The sequence below is a fragment of the Channa argus genome, chromosome 9 (assembly GCF_033026475.1).
Source record: "Channa argus isolate prfri chromosome 9, Channa argus male v1.0, whole genome shotgun sequence".
Classification (NCBI taxonomy): Eukaryota; Metazoa; Chordata; class Actinopteri; order Anabantiformes; family Channidae; genus Channa; species Channa argus.
Genome location: NC_090205.1, coordinates 16,338,491 through 16,357,765, shown reverse-complemented (window position 1 = coordinate 16,357,765; position 19,275 = coordinate 16,338,491). Strand labels below are relative to the sequence as shown.

Genomic DNA, 19,275 nt, shown 5'->3' with positions numbered 1-19,275 from the left:
TCTAAATGGGCACTAATTAGGCAAGCCTTCCCTCTCACACTTACTATTTCTATTGACATTTTCAGCGCACCGTCCCCCCCTCCCCCTGCACTACCATAAGTCACAGAGAAGAACTCCCAGGATTGCAGAGCACAGGGCTGTTAAAGGGAAGTTCAACTTAGTGGTAAGGAATAAATTTGCCCTCCCATGCAGTACTGTTTCTTTTGTCTTGGACCCAAATATATTTATGTGTCTACATAGTAATTTGCTTTGTTACAACTAATGCTGCTATGGCAGATATCAGAGCCATAAATATACATTAAAACTGCCTTCAATTACAAGCTCATTGTCATTTTTAGAGAGACCAGAGGAAAGAGAAAATTAATTATAACATAATTATCTTCAACACAATAATGAAATAAAGCATATTTTGGTGTAGAATGAAGAAGAAGAAAATGTTTTCCATGTTTTTACTATTTAAAATCATTTAAAACCATCTTTTTTGATGATTTTTCTTTCTGCAGAAACAGTAGCGTCTAGTTAACTTTTCTATAAGTAACTCTGGGGTTCAGGGGTGCAAAGGAGTGGTGAGATCGGGTAAATATATACGCATGCATTCCTCCCCTCTTCAAATTAATAAAAACCTAATGCGTACTTGGCACAGGACTGCTTGTTGAACATATGCTGCAAGCATGGCTAAGCCATCTGGCTCAGAGTCAAGTATTCCTTCCAACTGTAGTCTTATGCTACCTGACAGTGGAAAAGCTTTATTCCCTTGGCATCAGGGGCACAAATGGAGAAATATTATTGAAATGATTATCTGCATCAAGACTCAGATTTGGGCTGACATTTCGCTGGCTATGTGTAATCCAAGGGGTTGTCTAGGAGAGGGCGGAGAGGGGTTTGCCAGTAAGCCTTGGCGGGATGATTAATGAAGCCAGGATACTGGGTGGACCCAGCCCACCTCCACTCAGACCCAGAGGCCGAGCCCCGCATATGAAATTGGCCTACGCTGCTCATCTCCCTGGGAGAGAGCCACTGATGATCCTCCTGACACCGCTCTACCTCCAGTCACCAAACAGTACTCCAAAGCCATGCCAGATCCAGGCTTAGGAGCTGCTCTCCTCACACTGTGTGGCTGTGAGGGAGGGCTGCGTGGTGAAGAACAGCATCCAAACAACTGCTCATGTCAAGCACATTTTCACTCAATCCTTGCTGCCTATTTTTTCAGCAACTTTTCTGTAGTCCTCGGTCGGTTCTACTTTATAACAGCTTTTAAAGAAAGATATGTGTTTTAATATATGGGTAAGTATATTTAATATTTCATAATAGATAAGTAATAAATACTTTTTTCAAATGTGAATGTTTTGCAAAAAACCAAGTGATTTGACACAATTATCACTGACACGATTAAAAAGAAGTTATGTGAGAAAGCACTGCAAATTGTCATATTACATGCAAGTCGTCACTATGACCGTGAATCCTTCGCCGCTTTACATCACTGCAGCAGCCTTGTCGAGGCTCTCCCTCAACCCCTTAGTCTTGATGGATTGGCCTGTGAGAGCCTCTGAGGACGCTGGTAATCAGATAACAGCAAACGGAAGTCTTGACCAAGAGGGAAAATAAAGCAATGGCATGTAGCTCATGAATGAACGCAGATGAAAGGGAAGCAAGTGATTCAAAAAAGCGAGGAACATCTTTAATCATTCCCTGTCGATGATTAGTCATAGACAATGTCGCTTTGTTAAAAGTGTACTGTAATTAATAACTGGAGCAGGACAGAACAATTCAGTGAGCGAGTGTCATGTGTTGCACAATACTAGAGAGGTGATTTCTAAATAGTGTAAATTAGGTGTTTACCTATTGTGATCCAGTCTATGACACTGCAGCCTCTTTTTCCTTGAGAACAAGACCAAAGAGAATGATTAATTGCAAGCTCATGGGTTTAACAGCTTCAAGAGTAAATCAACTTCTAAGAAGTGCTAACTTGCTAAAATATAAACTAATTTTAGGCCCCAGATATTAAAATATAATCCATCTTCTTCCTCCACAGGGAAAGCTAATTAGAAAATGTGACTGGCATAAGAGAGGAAGAGGTGGAGGAATGGTGGGATTAGGCTCGGGAGCAGAAAATCACACCCTCTTGCTAAATCTTGGGATTTCTATACACTTCAAATCAACTATTTCCCATTGTGCCTCACCATTTGTCACACTTCCACAACAAAAGCTGAAAAAATATGTTATTCTAAATAACAGCATATTAAGTTAATAGTTTCTCAACTGATTAACACCCATGTTATGAAGGATTTTTTTATCCCTACCCCCCCTTACCAATTACAAATAATTACGTTTTTCTCTGTTTTTATTTGAGCATCTACACCTTTTCCTTAATGCAATAGCCAATAAAAAAAACAGTTGCCTAAGGCAAAGAGGCTACCTGAAAGAGGCTGGACTGGTGTTCAGCTCGTGTTTTTCATTTGTATCGACCTTATGCAGTGAAACATCCACAGCATGTTGGAAAAGGCAGTTTGAAAACGTGGACTTGTATAATAACAGAAAACATTATAAAACTGTAGAAATGTTAAATACACCTACAGAAGCTTAAATAGCTTATTTTGTAAATTTATAAATATTAGGAATTCCAACTTTAATCACTTATTTTATGTATATTAAGCAGTGCAAAGTAAGAAACATGAGAGTAGTGTAGATTGCATGCAACATGACACAGTAGCAGCAACAGAGTAGTCCTGGAGAGCCGAGCTCTCGAGTCCCAGTAGAAATTCCCCTGAGAGAAGAAGTGCCCTGAGTGGTGACAGCTTAAAGGCAATAAGCCAATAATAAAGACCAGCACAGTGACCATGGGAGAAAGTTCTATTCTTGTTATCTTCAAAACAACAGAGCAAACAAGTGTCACTCACAAGTCTGCAACAAGGTGTACGTTGAAGTGATGTCATTTTTTTTTTTTTTACAAGTTTCAGTCTTTAATTATCGAAAAGGTAGTGTTGTCTCAATTGTGTCCTTTCTTTCTAAGTCTTCCACTGCAAGCATCTAGCAAAGATGTAATTTTGTCGCGAGTGGCAAACTGACAATTTATATTCAGCAGATCTATTCTGTTAACCCTTTCTATATAGAACATAACTTCATAATCCATTTAGAGAGAGGCACATTTCAAGTATTTTAGTGCTATAATAGCTGTCCAATTGCTGCCCTGCTGAGTGTCTATTTGGCTGCACCAAATGCACTGAAATGCTTTCCCACTGTCTCTAACTACTCAGAAACACTCGAAAGAAAATCATCTGAGCGCAAATTGCACTTAACCTAGCTAAACTTTATTTCATAATGTATGGACATGATACAGGAGGTGATGGTAAATTTATTTAAAAGCTGGGTTTGTAAAGGACAAAGTATTTGCTTTATTCACAATTACAGAAATTGCTCTGTGTGATAGAACACACTTGCAATTTGCAAGGGAAAAAAGCAAAAATAATGGTGAGCATAATAATTCTAATACTGCATGTGCTGGAAAACCATAAAGAGAGATATAGCAGTACTTGGATACTGAGCAGAACATACTGTATGACATAAGAAACATGCATTCAATGCCCAATTCCCTAAACCTATCACACAAAACTTTGTCTTTTCATTCATTCTCTATGCAATCAACTTTTGTGGTAGAACTTTAGCGGTTGACTCTAATGTTGTTCTCACACTTCAGTGCCATTGTACCCTGTGAGGATGACAAATTTCTAGGCAAGTTTGGAAAGAAGAGTGCTGCAGGGGAAGGCAGTGGCCAGACTGCGATGGGGGCCTACCAGTAGAAAACTCATTTGGAATTCAGCACTGCAACATTGCCATCTTTTGGCCAAACAGTATACTCTAAAATCCCAGGGATACTTCATCTCCAAACTGAGGTCCTCGGGTAGCTTGACACAAAGGTACTTCATGGATTCATTCTTTTGTTACAGAGAAAAAAAGGTATTATCTTTTGGCTGAAAATGCAACAAATATGTGTTCTATATGCTTGTTTTTAATAAATAATTCCTAATTACATTCTGCTAAAAATAAATCCTGCTAAATCCTTTATAAATACAGCTTTAAAATAACGTAGCCAGAACCTGAGACACAACAAAAGTCAGAATCAAACTGAAGAATATGTTCACTGTTGTTTTATTGCAAATATTATGTTTGGTATTTAGCCAGTATTATAATTACTGTATATGTGGTGGCTTGCAAAAACAAAATCGACAGAAGTTCGTGCATCATCTACTCTTCTTCTGAGAGTAAATTTACAAACATGTAGTGAACAGGAAAGCTTGAGTGGGTATACTTGTCCTCTACCTGAATAAATATTTGTCTGAAGCGCCTGTGCTGTCCTGTTTTCCCACGGTGGTGTATGGGACATCATGGATAAGGAAGAGGATGGGCTCTGACAGAGAGTGACAATTCATCCCTTCATCCCCCCTAACTGACATGTCACATTCTCTGATGACTTCATTGTGCTCCCTGTCACTGCACTTAATCTGTGTGTCAGTCAAGCCGGAGCAGCCCACACCACCACCACCAGACAGCCAGGCTAATACCCACCCTTTTAATGACATTAGATTTGGAGTAATGCCATTCAGTATAGCACTGATATTATCTTCTATTTGCATCATTCAGCCAAGTGACACAGTCAGAGCTCGGCCGATAGAGAGCTGGTCATTTCCCCATCCATTTCCACTTGGATGACAGATGTCAAGATGGAAACTGGCTATTATTTACTGTAGCCATGTTTTTATCACAGACAGACATGATGTCTCACTTTACACCAGACCGTCAACCAATGCATCTTTTTTTGTTATTTGAAGAACAGCAGTACTAAATATGTTATTCCTTTGTTATTAACATTAAAAGTTTTGTGATGATTTCTCAAATTAAGACCTGCATATGTGATAACACATCATAAATAAATATAAGCCACAAAAAGTGAGTTTTAAAGACAATAAAACTAAGAAACCATTATCATCGTCTCACACACACACACACCCTGCTGCTCTATCCTTATAACGCAACAGTGTCTATGATATTCTAGGCAAAAGTTTTAATGTAGTGCAATTAATAGGAATTGTGCATGCAAAATACTTATCAGGAAAACAGTCGTCCTCTCAATAAGCATCTGTAGTATCCTCTTTAGGTGCTTTAATGATATTGTAATGAACATGCCACAAATAATTTTGAGTGATTCAAATACCCTCTGCAGTGTGTTTGCTTCCCCTGTCATTGAGAATGAGTAAGCAGCATTACCAGCCTATCAGCATTAGAGGTAACAAAATCTTTCCTTTTTTTTTTTTTTTTTTTTTTTTTTTTTTTTTTTTTTTTTTACTGACAGTGCATTTTCTCTCCCATCAGAGCTCCCAGTGCCTAATTAAATGTATTTAGCATCATAAATATTCCAGGGGGACAGGTTGACACAGTGAATTAATGTCTCGCCTCAATACCAGAGCCTCTCTATTGGCTGTGGAGAGAAAGTTAGACCAATGCCAGGTAAATGCTGCAGCTTGCATGTCTTGTTATAAATCAGTGATGCATTTGTCTTATAATACTGAGGACCTGATATTGATTAGGTCACAGAACTACTTTTGGATTTAGCACAAGGGACAGCTAATGATTTTCAATATTAGGCAATTAAATATTAACCAATTTTAATTGTTGCCACAACCTCATTACGCTTTTTCTATACAATTTTTTTCTTTATGTTATTGATACAGAAAGTTGGATGAGGAGATCAATCTGTACAGTAAATCCAAAACTGTAGCCAGAACCAAGTTAACTATTCTTTGCATGAAGTGAGTCTGGCTCTAGCCAACAGTACCTCTAAAGTTCATTAATTAACACATATCATCTCATTTATTTAATCTGTATTTTAAAAAAAGTGCATCTGTGATTTTGCCAGCCAGACAACCAGTGGACACAGAAAGTTACTTGGCCAAGAAAGTAGCTGGACATTTTAATTCTGTATTACTGTAATCCTCCAGTTACAGGAGTTATGTGTGCTCTGCTCCATTATTTAAGTGTAAGTGGTGCTAATTCGCTTTCATCCCATTTCCAGTTTACGCGGCTGTAGCTCAGTTGGTAAGGCAGTTGACCATGGACCACAGGGTCAGTGGTTCAATCCCCGCTCCTGGCTACAAGTCGAAGTGTCCTTGGGCAAGACACTGAACCCCAAGTTGCTCCCGGTGGGTCAGGTGAGCACCTTGCATGGCAGCCAACGCCATCGGTGTGTGAGTGTGTGTGTGAATGGATGAATGGGAAGCTACATTGTAAAGCGCTTTGGATAAAAGCGCTATATAAGCGACTATTTACCATTTACCATTTATTCTAAGTTAACTGTCTGACTGCATAGAGGTATCTGGTCTTCACTTTTACTTTTACCTTCACTTTCACCAAGTAACCAAATACGAACATTTTCTAAAATGTTTAGCTTTTTTTAGAGTTATAAAAATAAATACACATTTCCTGTCAATGTTAAAGTTTACAACACTGCCTTTACATTAGAAACAGTAATGTATGGCCAATATACCCATTATAAATTGAAGGGAGCTTATCTGGTTAACTGACCATTTCATTTCAAATCACACTTAGCAAGGATCTCTGTGTGCACAGTGTCACGACCCTGCATAGCTTACAGCTTCGTGGAGAAGAAGGTGACTTGTCTTGTATGACTTGCAGCCATAATCCGATCACTGCTGTTAGCTTGGGGTATTTCTGTGGTACAGCCCCAACTCACCTTGCTGGTTCATTCACCAGTGCCCTCTGTGCAACAATGCCCTCCACAAGCCCATTAGGAAGACAGCAGGGAATTCTGGATGACTTCCTTGGGGTTTGAAGCCCCTCCCAAGCCTTCACACTTGAAGAGGGAAGCATTTCAGAGGGTATTTAATGTGCTTGTCCCTTGCATGAGTCTGTTAACCCGCCACCAGAACCAATAGGCATCTACAAGTCTCGGCTGAAGGAGCTGGGGAGGACAGAATTACATATTATTACGTTCATTTTAAATCTAGATATTTTTCCTAATTTTCTTGTGTTTTCTCTTACCTATAAGAATGCATGCATCATCTTTCTCTTCCCAACATGTGCAACTGCAATTTGCAAGAGCTAAACTAATTTTACGACACAGGAGCACCTGTATTCATCTACATATTAATAGAAAACAGAAAGTATAAATCCCAATTTTCCAGCAGCCAGTGTCAGTGAAGATGTTCCTTGAGGGAGAAGGCTGTCTCCTCTCCATTAAAATATTGGTGCCTCCCCCACCCCACCCCCACTTTCTCTGTAAAGTGTCCCTTTTGAACTGAAATCAGATATCATAATTATGAATGGCACCCAATCTACATCACTGGGTTTGACACTTCTAATATCCATATATGCCAATGCACATTTAAAGTTTCCATTGTTAAGGTGTTCTCTGCATTGAGTTATAGTACTGTGTGGTGCTGCTCTCGAATACAGGCCCCTTGTGAGTCTCATTTAGCTGTGGAAAATGGGGATTTGACTGCAAGGCTCACTTGGATTGAAATACTGAAATATTCCTTAGAAAAGAAGATAAACTTTTAAACTACTCTTGGACCTACTAAAAATCTAAAAATCCACCCTATTAATATCAGCTATTAACAGCAGCAGAAAAGTCGCCTCAATTATAAATCAAAACATCATCCATTCACATCATTGCATGGGTGCATTTAGCGTTGTATCAATGCTAACTTGTGTTTTAAATATCTAATCATCAATCAATGATGTTAAGACTTAGGCATTACAGAACGAGAGTGTCTCACTTGGGGCCGTATCAGTGTTTCTGCATCCCCTTCTGCGTGTATGTCATTACACCACAGACAGAAAAGCACAGGAGCCATTGTCAGGTCAGGCTCTACAAAGCTACAGCTGATGTAGGTGGTCTACGTTGCCTCATTAGTAACAACATGAGCAGTGGTCTAATGAACTTAAGACAATGCTAATTAATGGAAGAGAACAAAGGCTTAACATTTTTAGAAAGTGTGAAGCAGTGAGTCTGCTTGTATGACAGTGTTTAAGCCACCTTAATCCGCTTGTGATGCTGCGCATGGTGCCTCGACCGCACAGTGCCGGGGCAGGTCAGAGGGAGCAGCTCCATACCTCAGCTGATATAGTCACCTGTGACAATCCTTTATAGGCTGATAAAGTAAGGGAAGTCTCTCAAGGAACAGTGCACTGACTTGGCGGAGGGTCTCCCAAGGGAGCAGGTGTCAGGGTTGTCTATCAGAAGGCTGAAAGGAGAAAAGGGACGTGTTACTGGGCTCTATTGTATCCTGGTTGTCATTGACTGATCGGGTCCATTTAGCTGGCTTTCACAGTGAATGAAACCACCTGAATAGATGAAAGCGAGACAGCCTTCCCGACAAACAAGGAGCCCTGGAATATTCATGGAGGATCTGTGAGGAAAAGATTAATGTATTAGAAATTAAAATGGGACCCGGACGTATGATCTTGCTCTAACACTTGGCCAGACCTGTGTCACCCGCCGCTAGCGCCTGAAGTCGGCACATGCCGCTGCCAAGGTGGAGAGGAATCATTAAGCACCCTGCCATTGTGTGAGCAGAATAATCAAACTTCACCCCCCCAATCTTTCCTGCAGCACTGACAATGAATAATTCTGGAGCCATTTGCAATGTTAACGGCACCTATCTGGGCCATCCATGCCTTTATGATAAGAGCTCCAAATATGCATTTCAACAGTCTGAACAGAAGCTGCTTCACCGGCATTTCAAAGGACACCTGTCAGTCATCTGAAAGAGCTGTCAGTCTCTGTCACGCAACGGTGCCAGTGAAATGGCCCAAAAGATAATCTTTACTCTCTCTCTTTCTCTCTCTCCACCCTCTCTTTCAGATCAGAGCAGTTACATTTGCAATAGAGTGACAAGTGATTTACACTGGAAAATGGATTGTGTTTCAACTGAAAAAAGGGGGGGTTATTCTTTTAGGTTGTGTTATTCTTCGCTGGTGTACAGCTGTATCAAATATGGTATCATAAATGTGATCTGGGCTACACTGAATGTCATTACGTGTGATACCACAAGCACTAGACGAGCAACTGAGCTCAGAGGTGACTTTGATAATTCCTATCTCTCTAAACAGAGTTCTGTCTCTGTGAGGAGTAGAAGCAGACGCGGGCACGATCAAACAGGTTTGTGTCTCCAAAAAGTTTGTTTTTGTTGTTTGAATGTGTCTTCACACACTGATTGCCTCCGTGGATTATCTACCAAGCCGGACAGCACTGCCTGGTTATCTCACTATAGATTTTTACTTTTCTCAACAGCACCTTGTTGAACAGATGTGTTAAAATGACTTCTTTGTTTAACTCCATAAACACGCTTGTTGCAGACTGTACTTGTATCACCACTTGGTTGGCAGGGAGGCCCTGCCCCTCCGCATGTAGGCCAGTAATTTGTTAAGCACGACTAACTTGTGTGCCACCAGCTGTTGGTGGTATTTACAGCTGAGTGCAGAATATGTGTTTGGACCAAGGCTTGCAGGGCTAGTGCAGCGCTAGGCCCAGTCCCGCTCCCCTTATGGCTACTCCATGGGTGAGCAGAGCCAACACTCACATCACAGACCATAATAGCACTTAATCATAATACAGAAGTGCAGACAATGACACAAAACCAAATTTAACACTGTTTGGACTTGCTGGCTCAGCAAGTCAGTAACTAGCCAAATCTAAATCCAAATCTTCTACAAAATCTCTGCTGTCACTGACAAAATGTAAAATCCAATAAAGAAAATAAACCTCAGTTTGGAGGGTCGACTTGTTTCTCTGCAGTACAGCCTCCTCCAAATCACGAAGCAATCACAGCTAAACTATGGAACATTATGTCATGGATATTAGACATCAGTAGCCCATTTTGATCACTGCTACATCTGCCTAAAAGTATCTTCAATGTGCTTCTGGGAGCGCTGCCAAAAGCCAGAGTCACTTTAGTTCATCTTGCACAAGCCAATACAAAGCTTTGTGGAAACCCTTATGCTTACCCATCCAAAATTCTTTGTTGTTTTCCAGCGCGTCAGGCCATTTTCACACAGAACAAACAGGAATTTGACAAGCAATTTGAATTTTGGGCCCTTCTCTTTGTCACATAGTTTCCACGCCATATCCATTCCTACAACAATTTCTTCATTGAGGCTCAGGGAGGACACGGTTCAAGAAGTGAGTCACTCGATGAATGTTCACTTTCATTGCAGAGCGCAGTAGGCTGGCATAATCCCTGATACTGAACCCTGACTCACCAGGTCTTTTTTTTTAGATTGAGCATTGTGTGCTTCTTCCATTGTAAAAAAATTAAAAAAGGACATGCATTCGCACTTTTGACTAGATAAAGTTCAACTACACGCTCACTGATGAAATTACATGTGTCAGAAAGACAACAAGGCTGTTGTGAGGAAAAACATTACGAGGAAACCCACTGAAGACAAATGAGCACACATTCAAATAATTCATGAGTGAATGAAATGTTATGAGTTAATCAAATGAAGTGAATAAAGGAACAAAAGCGAGTAGTTATCTTGTCTGTGTTTTTTCCCCCATTTTGAAATGAATGTCAATAGATGTGCTTGTACAACAGCTTTCTTACAAATTATTCAGTGACTACAATTTTGCAGTTGAAAAAGTCACACACAGAAAGCCATTTACCTGAGTCACAAATGAGTATGTAATTGAGTCCTTAGGGAAAATAACTCAGCTTAACTACTGGAAATAATGTGTAAATTCAATACATTTCCTAATGAGCTCATTTGAGTTTGCTGCAATTATATTTGCTAGTCTAGGTGCAGATAGGATTCTGCAGCTGAGCTGAGGTGAATAAAACCACAGCTCCCTTGTATTCATTAAAATTAGCATATGGACCTGTCAACACTTCTCAGAGGCACGTTATAACAATGCCATTTAGCCCTGCATCAAGCAATGCCAATGGAATTAATGCATGCAGTGAGTAAATGCCTCCCCACCCCTAGCGACAGGGGTGGAATAGAACCGGCAGTGCTGGCTCTGATGCACAAAAGAGGCTGCATTTTAACAGCCAGGCCCTGGCCTCTGACCAGGGGCCATCCACATCAACACCGCTTACACTCCACTATACCTCCCAGCTACTGGCCCAGCCAACAAGCTCTATGCACACACCAAGACAGACAGAGAGAGGAACAAGGCAGGAGAAATCAAGACCACCTGTGTGTGTGTGTGTGTGTGTGTGTGTGTGTGTGTGTGTGTGTGTGTGTGTGTGTGTGTGTGTGTGCGCATGTGCACATGTACAGATAGCAGAACGGACAAGGAGCAGAAAAGAAGAGATGGAAATAAAGATAGGTAGTCATCTGCAGAAGGAGTCTTTGTTTCTTTTTTTACTATCTGTCTAATCGTGTTCCTGGAGTGTTTTGTTATATTCACATAACAAAAATAATTATTCAATATAAATACCCAAAATATATATCTGTATGAACCAAAAAATATTCTTATCAAAGCGTGCCAGGGATGAGAAGCCCATGAAAAAAAGAGCTCTTTTGTTATTGTTTGTCATCGTTACACTGAAGCTGCCAGTTAGCGAAGGTATTGTTGCTCAGTGGAGCACACAAGGCCCAGGTTGCATTGTTGTGCCAGGATTTTAAAACAGGGGCGAGTTATCAATAGACCACAGACTATTCGACTCACTCACCTGTGCCTCTTGATAGACTTCAGAACCTCACACACTGAACAGCCAGCCATGATCTCACACAATTGGGATGCTTTACTGACAAACACTTGATTTCCAGATGAATCCAGATCCATGTGTTATGGATATACAGTGCCATCAGTCCAAAGCTCCTTGATTTCTCTTTAGTAGTTATGTTACTATTAGAGACTCTGTTTAATGATGAAATCTCATTAGAATTTGCTGTATTAGACGCCACACTGTATTAACACATAATTAACCTTGCGATTTGCTTATCACAGCAGAAATGGAACCAGTGATTTCTAGCCCATTAAAGAGGCCATGGGAAGAAAAGACAGGCTTAGGAGAAGACAAGGACTCATCTGTGCTCTGTGCTGATGTACACACTCTGATTACCTGGAGCAGAAAAGCGAATGTAAAGGCCTTGGGCTAGCTTTGATATTTCCATCGTTCGTTTGTCTGCTATGACCTGGACTACATCTAACAGACCTAGACTGGAGGTCAGTAGGAATCAGGGGAGGGGAAGAGAGGAGAGGAGAGGAGAGGAGAGGAGAGGAGAGGAGAGGAGAGGAGAGGAGAGGAGAGGAGAGGAGAGGAGAGGAGGAGAGGCTAAAGTTATCAAAGGGAACACAGTTGAACATTTCTGTTCTCCCTTTTACCCCTCGCGCTGGCTTTCAAAATTGCCAAACGTATTCAGGGTTTCCCCCCATTCTCCTTTCTCACACAAACACACAACTAATCCCTCTCTATCTATCTTTTCTCCCACACACATTAACAAACTATTACTCATTATAGCCACCTATTGGTGGTAGTATTGGGTGCCATTACCACTCCCACCCCAGCATTAATAGAACTACACCAACTTTATTTAGTCAAGGAACTTATTAAAAGATTACTTTTTCACACTTCTGCAGAACAGACCACTTAATGAGGATGAAAGGAGACTATAAATAAAAAGCTAAACTGCTAAACAGACTCATTAAACAGCATTGAAAGCCAATATATTCATTCCTAAAAAACATTGAGGTGAGGCTCCTATCTGACCAATCAGAGCAAAGCACTGATTTTAATGCACTACCTAATGGGCTGTCCAGAGCATGGTGAAGTGTAAAGAGCAAAACAAAGTTGTGGGGATGGGGGATTCTGAGGCTTAACATTAGCACTATAGCTTGCCCACTGTAACTTTAAAGACAGTACCTATGGATGGGTACATGAGGTGAAGGGAGGAAAAACACCTTAGTAACATATGAAGACTGAAGGTGTCCTCCAGCAGTCAAGGTATTAGAATGCTAAAACTATTACCATGGCTTTCCCAGTGGTGGCCTTAGTGGAGACATAGCTTCATGAAAACCTCAAAATCTTTACCGATCTAAAGATAGACTTAAAAACAAACGTTTAAGACCTAGCCAAAAAAAAAAAGTAGTACTATAATCTACACTATAATCTACACTCCCCCCCAAAAGTATTGGAACAGTGAGGCCAGTTCCTTTATTTTTGCTGTAGGCCAAAAACATTTAGGTTTGACATCAAAAGGTGAATATGAGACAAGGGAGCAACATTTCAGCTTTTATTTCCAGGTATTTACAGCTGGATGTGATACACAACTTATTAGATAGCACCTTTTGTTTAAACCCACCCATTTTTCATGTGAGCAAAAAAATTGGAATAGATAGACCTAAAATTGATTAAAGTGAATAAGACTTATTATTTAGTAGCAAACCCTTGCTTGCAATAACTGCATCAAGCCTGTGACCCATTGACATCACTATACTTTTGCATTCTTCACATGTGATGCTTTTCCAGACTTTAACTGCAGCCACTTTCAGTTGTTGTTTATTATGGGGGGGAGGGGGTTACCGCCTTTCATTATGTGTTACATCATCAATGACGATTATTGAGCCCGTCCCAAAAGAAGCCGTGCAAGCCCAAGCTTGCTGTTGTTTTGTTTGTTGGTATACCCATACAACATCGGTTACTTAGTACACCATTGGTTTGTTTTTCACCAGGAGATTCCAAATAGTTGTACTGGTAATGGCCAATAATTATGCAATGGCTCTGATTGATTTTTCATCTTCTCTCAGTTTCACAAATCCTTGTTTTTCCACCCATAGACAGATCTCTGGTTCTCATGTCACCTCTATATTATAACGCCAGTCAGATCATTGATATTTATTGTTTGAATAATCAATGTCATAGGACACACCTGGTCAACAAAACACACATGTCAGTCCAATACTTTTGCTCACATGCAAAAATGGATGGGTTGAAACAAAAGGTGCCATCTTCTAAGCTGTGTATCAGATCCAGATGTAAATATCTGGAAATAAAAGCATAAATGTTGATCTCTTGTTTCATGTTTATCTTTTGATGTCAAACACAAATGTTTTTAATCTACAGCAAAAATAAAGGAATTTGCCTCACTGTTCCAATACTTTTGGAGGGGAGTGTATGTTGATGATATATTTATTCAATGGATACAGATTCACAGGCCTTTCTAATTTTCGTCACCTTATGAAATTGTTATCGTAATTGTTATGTTGTTATTGTTAATACATTATTGGCTGTTGGCCAATAAAAAATTTACAATTTGATGACACAGAGTTGTTGTTATTGTTCTTTTGTTAATTTAACATTTTAAACACATAATAAAATGATAAAAATAATGATTTTTTTTGTGTGATTATTTAAAATCTTAATTTTTAAGCCAAAAAGGACATTTACTTTGGACGAAGGTAGTTCATGCTCCTACAACTAGAGTGAAACTATCCCTGAACTAGAATTCCCTCAGATATAAAATGCAACATTAGAAACATAATTTTTTAGCACTATTATTTAGATTGTTTTAATGGGTTTCTATGGGTAGAGTGTAAGGGTTTGATAGGTGTGGGATAGTTTGATAGTTGTTAGGTAAAAGAAAAACCACTCACACAGACACAAACAAAAATTCCCAAAGGAAATATGTCTAGAGTTGGAACTCACAACATTTAAATGTGTTTGACCATCTGAACAGACTGGGGCTGACAAGACCCTCAATAATATTGTATCAGAAATGTACTGTAGTTATTCACAGAATAAAAATGACATGTACTACACTGTGAAACTCTATAAATGCTGTGTGATAGGATGAGATGTGAAAATAAAACAAAATCTAGTCACAAAAATAACTAGGAGGTTTACAGTGTCTGTAATTAACTTATCATCCACAGTGAATTTGGCAATATTAGCTCATTAAACAGGGAAGCAAGCTGAAATGAAGCTAGATTATTGTTCTCATATTGCAAAAGGATTTATTGCAAAAAAAAAAAAAAAAAAAAAGTCAGGCTGACAGACTGAAATGCAGATAGCCAGACAGGTAAATAGATAAAGCTGAGAATTGTGTGGTATTTAACTTGCGGGTTAATTTGTCTAATGGAACAAATGCAGATAACAAATTCAATGAATCACTATTTCCAAAACTTTTAACAGCTTTCAATGAGAAAAAAAAAGTGGATCAAGGAGATGGATCAAGTCAAGCTACTGCATGGGAATTTAACAGCATTTTAGGCTGGCCATAGCTTTCAATGACAGCTCAGAAACGTTTCTCAAAACATGTTTTTGTGTGTAGAGTAATACGGCTGAGCTCAAATTTCTCTCGTCCCTTCAAGCGCAAAATACAAAAGGCCTAGGCTGCCACTACCTGATTCAATCAAGTGTGTTACATTGTATACCCATGGGCAACAAGGCGACTTGTATTTTAATTAATAAAGTAATACCCTGCTCTCAAAGGCTTGGCCCTTGGCATTCTTGCTGCTTTTTTTTGTAAATACTCCCAAGATCCCAGCAAAGATGCTTGAAGCATTTTTCTACACACTCAGACTCCTGCAACTGGATTTGACACATAATGTTTGAGACTGAGACTTTAGGATTTTCAAACACTGTGTGAGTGATGGGAGTTGTGTCGTTAGCAATGTCTCAATGCTCAGGAACCAAGGAAATTACATTGAGGAGCATGTCATCATTCCAGCAAAAGATTATTTAGAGTACAAACAGCAGGAGAAGAAAGATTTAGAAGAAATTAGGAAAATAAAAGGGAGGTAAGGACTTCTCATTCAGAAGTATATGGTGTGAATCAAAGTTAATGTTAAGGGCTATGAAGACAAAGACATGGCCGTGGGTGCTATGTTTGAGGAATAACAAGCACATTGAAGGGTAAATGCACGCTTCTTTGGAGATTCTGAACCGGAAAGAGGCCTCAGGGAGCTCAAGGGCTTATGGGATACGGGCTGTGTTCAACCTTTTTCTGCAGCCACACACATCGGTATACAGGGGATGGTGGCACGTTCACAGTGCGCCACAAGACGTTTCATAATCATTTGCTCACATGTAACAAAGATTATGACTAAAGACCTACACAGACTGAATGACTATCCACATCCAGTCATGGAAAACACTATAAATCACTGTTGCACTGCAGTCATGTTTGGTCAAAGCATCATAGCATAACAGATGTAACAAATGAGACAGTAAATATATTTTCGTTATTTATTAATACTGTAGGCAATTGTTTTAAATAGTAATCTTAAGTCGCAACTGATTAGGATGTTATTTAAAATATCTAACAACTGACTATAAAACTATTTTCTTATATCACAAATGTAATTTTTAATAGAACAAACATTTTAATTAACCAACAGAAGCACAGCCACAAGTAAATCTAAAGTGATTATTCCTGCCCTTAGAGAAAGGCTGTCTCCCTGCGCTCCGTCAAAAGGTCAATTATGGCCCCAAACCGGCATGCAGTGACAGTGACCTGGAAGCGCTACTGATGACCCCACATCCAGGGGCCCAAAAGAGTTGATCATCTAACATGCAGGCTGCCCAGAGCCATGGAAATCTGACATTTGTCCTTATTCAAATGAACACAAACAATATGCATCTCATGCCTCTACCTAACCTGTGCCAAATATGAGGCAAAGGCACCAGCAGTCTTAATGCATTGTCCTCTAATCCAAGTCCATGCCCTTCCGTGAAAATATGGCCACACAGCAGTTACACACAGAACCTGCAGAAAAAAAAAAAGAAAAAAAAAAGCGTGCAGCAAAAAAAAGGTGCCACTAGTATCTGATGATTGTAGATACATCTACTGTACTCAAGGAAAATGGATCATAAAGTAACAGAACATTTTAATGATCTGACCAAGTCAAGTTATATGAACTGTAAAATAAGATATGACGGAGAAAAAGTGGCTTGTGTAAACATGTTTATGTGGATGTTGGCTGTGAATAAAAGTTCAAAAATCTAAATCTTTAAAGTGACTACAGTAATGTTTGTAGAGTAACTGAGGATTGAATAACAATGCGTACCGTAAAAGGGATCACTTGTAGTATGCGGGCAGCAGTCACACACACAAACAGAGAATTATCCCCAAACTCTGCAGGTAATCTCAGCTCAATAGAACTTTATTGCCTTTTTCAGGTCATCATTTAGATTTTAATGTTTTACTCTTAAAGCATCATAGACAGATGAATTAAAAAAAAGTTCTAAAAACAACCTTTCTAACACTAAACACCAAACAGGACTAAACCAGCTGCAAATTTAGAGTACATGAGTATTTATTCAATTCAGCAGGAGGGGGTATGCATATGCAACCGAGTCAAAATATCAGGTCAGTGTTCAGTTAATTTTCCTGGTAAGTACTGACAATAAGAAAGCACACCAGACTTATTAGAATTTGGTAAAATGGGGCAAACATCTTTACCTTTTTAAATCTGTAGCTTTTGATGCTGAACCTAACACACGCCTGTTTACTACACTGGAGTAAAAAGCTTTACAAAAACACCTCTATAAGAAGGTTATTGCCGTAACACTTGCGTATACGCAGTAAATTCCCCCTGAATAGCCCTTGCCTGAAGCAACACCTACCATAGTAAATGTTTATCCATGTGGACTTCCCATCTTATGCTGTTTTGTCTATGTGTGCAGAAGGTATAGGCCTGGCCGGGAACTGTGTGACACAGAGCAAAGGCTCTCATGTCTTCGGGGCGTTCCACAGAGCATGATCATGAAAAGCAGAAACATGAAGAAAACTGCAAAAGGTTGAGCGGTGGAAACGTCTTTCTTCTGCACGTCAGTTAATTTCCTCTTTTTCCCTTTGGTTCCACATCACTTTTCTATTATGTTTTGAACACAGTGAAAAACATAATACAAATCGCGCTGCTGGAAAAAATCTAATCATTACACCCTCAAATGAAAAAATGGATACCAGTGAAAAATGTAAGGGAATTGTTATTTTTCACATTCTAATTCACATCACAAGCAACCCGAAAAGAAACACATGCTGTATATCAGATTGGTTTGGTGCCTTTTGCCCCAAGCCATGCAGCACACACTGATATTAGTTTTAAATACAGATTGCTGGCAATAATAGAACAGAGGAATCCATGCCTGCCACATAGGCCCGGCCTGAAGTGCCTCACATTGCCAGCTTGCCAAGACAGCTTCAATCAAAAAGCTCAAATAAATGTAGTTCTTTGTGCTCTGTCAACTGTAAACTGTTATTGATCCCAACAAATGAAATTTGTTCACGTTGATCGATCAAAGACATTATCTGTGTTTTCCAGTCTATTACCAGCAAGTGGAAACTCAGGAGCCATCAATAAATAGAGCTGCGTCACCCCGGGTAGATTTCTTTCAAGCTAGAAGGGCTGTAAAAACAGGCGACCAAACATAAGTACTTGTACTTAAACGTAATGGACCTGCATCATGACTAAACATTAAGTGCCTGGGGTGTGTAGATGCGGAAAGCACTTCTGTAGCACCTTCAAGGTCTAGAGACACTTGAGTGTGTACTGTATACTTGCCCTCTTTTCTTCTGCCCCTGCTAATACCCCCCCCAACCCTCACACACCAACATATGAAAGCCTTCCAGCTGGCACCCGACGCCTGTACTTGGCAGGTCGCGGGGAACATGAGAATTAAACCTATATCGCCCTAGCTACCAGTTCTCAAATATCAGTGGAGTCCAGCACTTCACTGGGGACTGGTGAGGGAAAAGCATGTCAATGGAACAAAAAGCTCCTTCTGGCACTTCTCCACTCAACTGTTCTGCTCTCTGCTATTACAGGAGTAAAGTTTTTACATGGAAGTAGGAACAAATGCTCCTGTGAAGAAGGGATCCAGCTGAATGCGGGCAACTATTTTACTTGCTATTTTGGCATTAAGGTAGTAAAAGTAAAAGTCTCAGTGACTACGTGAAATACATAGAGCTACATCCACACCATCTTCATCTCTTCTACATACTATGCGATACACTCACCAACAGGAGCTGTCAAGAAGGTTACAGCGTTATCAGTCTTTGTTTAAACTTATTTCAGCACGTGCTGAGCTGACATTTATGGCCTTTTGAGGTGTAGTTTGTAGTGCTGTTGAATGGTACTGCATATTCTATAACAGCTGGTCTCATGGCATGCACAAAATATCAGAAACGCATCAAAGTATTATAAAAATGTCATGAGCTGGCAACTATGTGTACACAAGTGCACTCTGTGTTCAGTCAGAAAATCCTAAACCAAAATTACCTCTTTACATTTACATTAAATTCAGTCATTTG

The 19,275-nt window shown here is 39.7% G+C and overlaps 1 long non-coding RNA gene across 1 annotated transcript; it reads right to left on the bottom strand.

The window, feature by feature from the left end:
- Positions 1-5,292: 5,292 nt before the first annotated feature.
- LOC137133634 (uncharacterized) lies at positions 5,293-8,465 on the bottom strand. The gene is made up of 2 exons (XR_010915267.1): positions 8,359-8,465; positions 5,293-8,258 (listed from the first exon to the last, which is right to left on the bottom strand). It is a non-coding gene; the product is annotated as an uncharacterized lncRNA (long non-coding RNA).
- Positions 8,466-19,275: the final 10,810 nt, after the last annotated feature.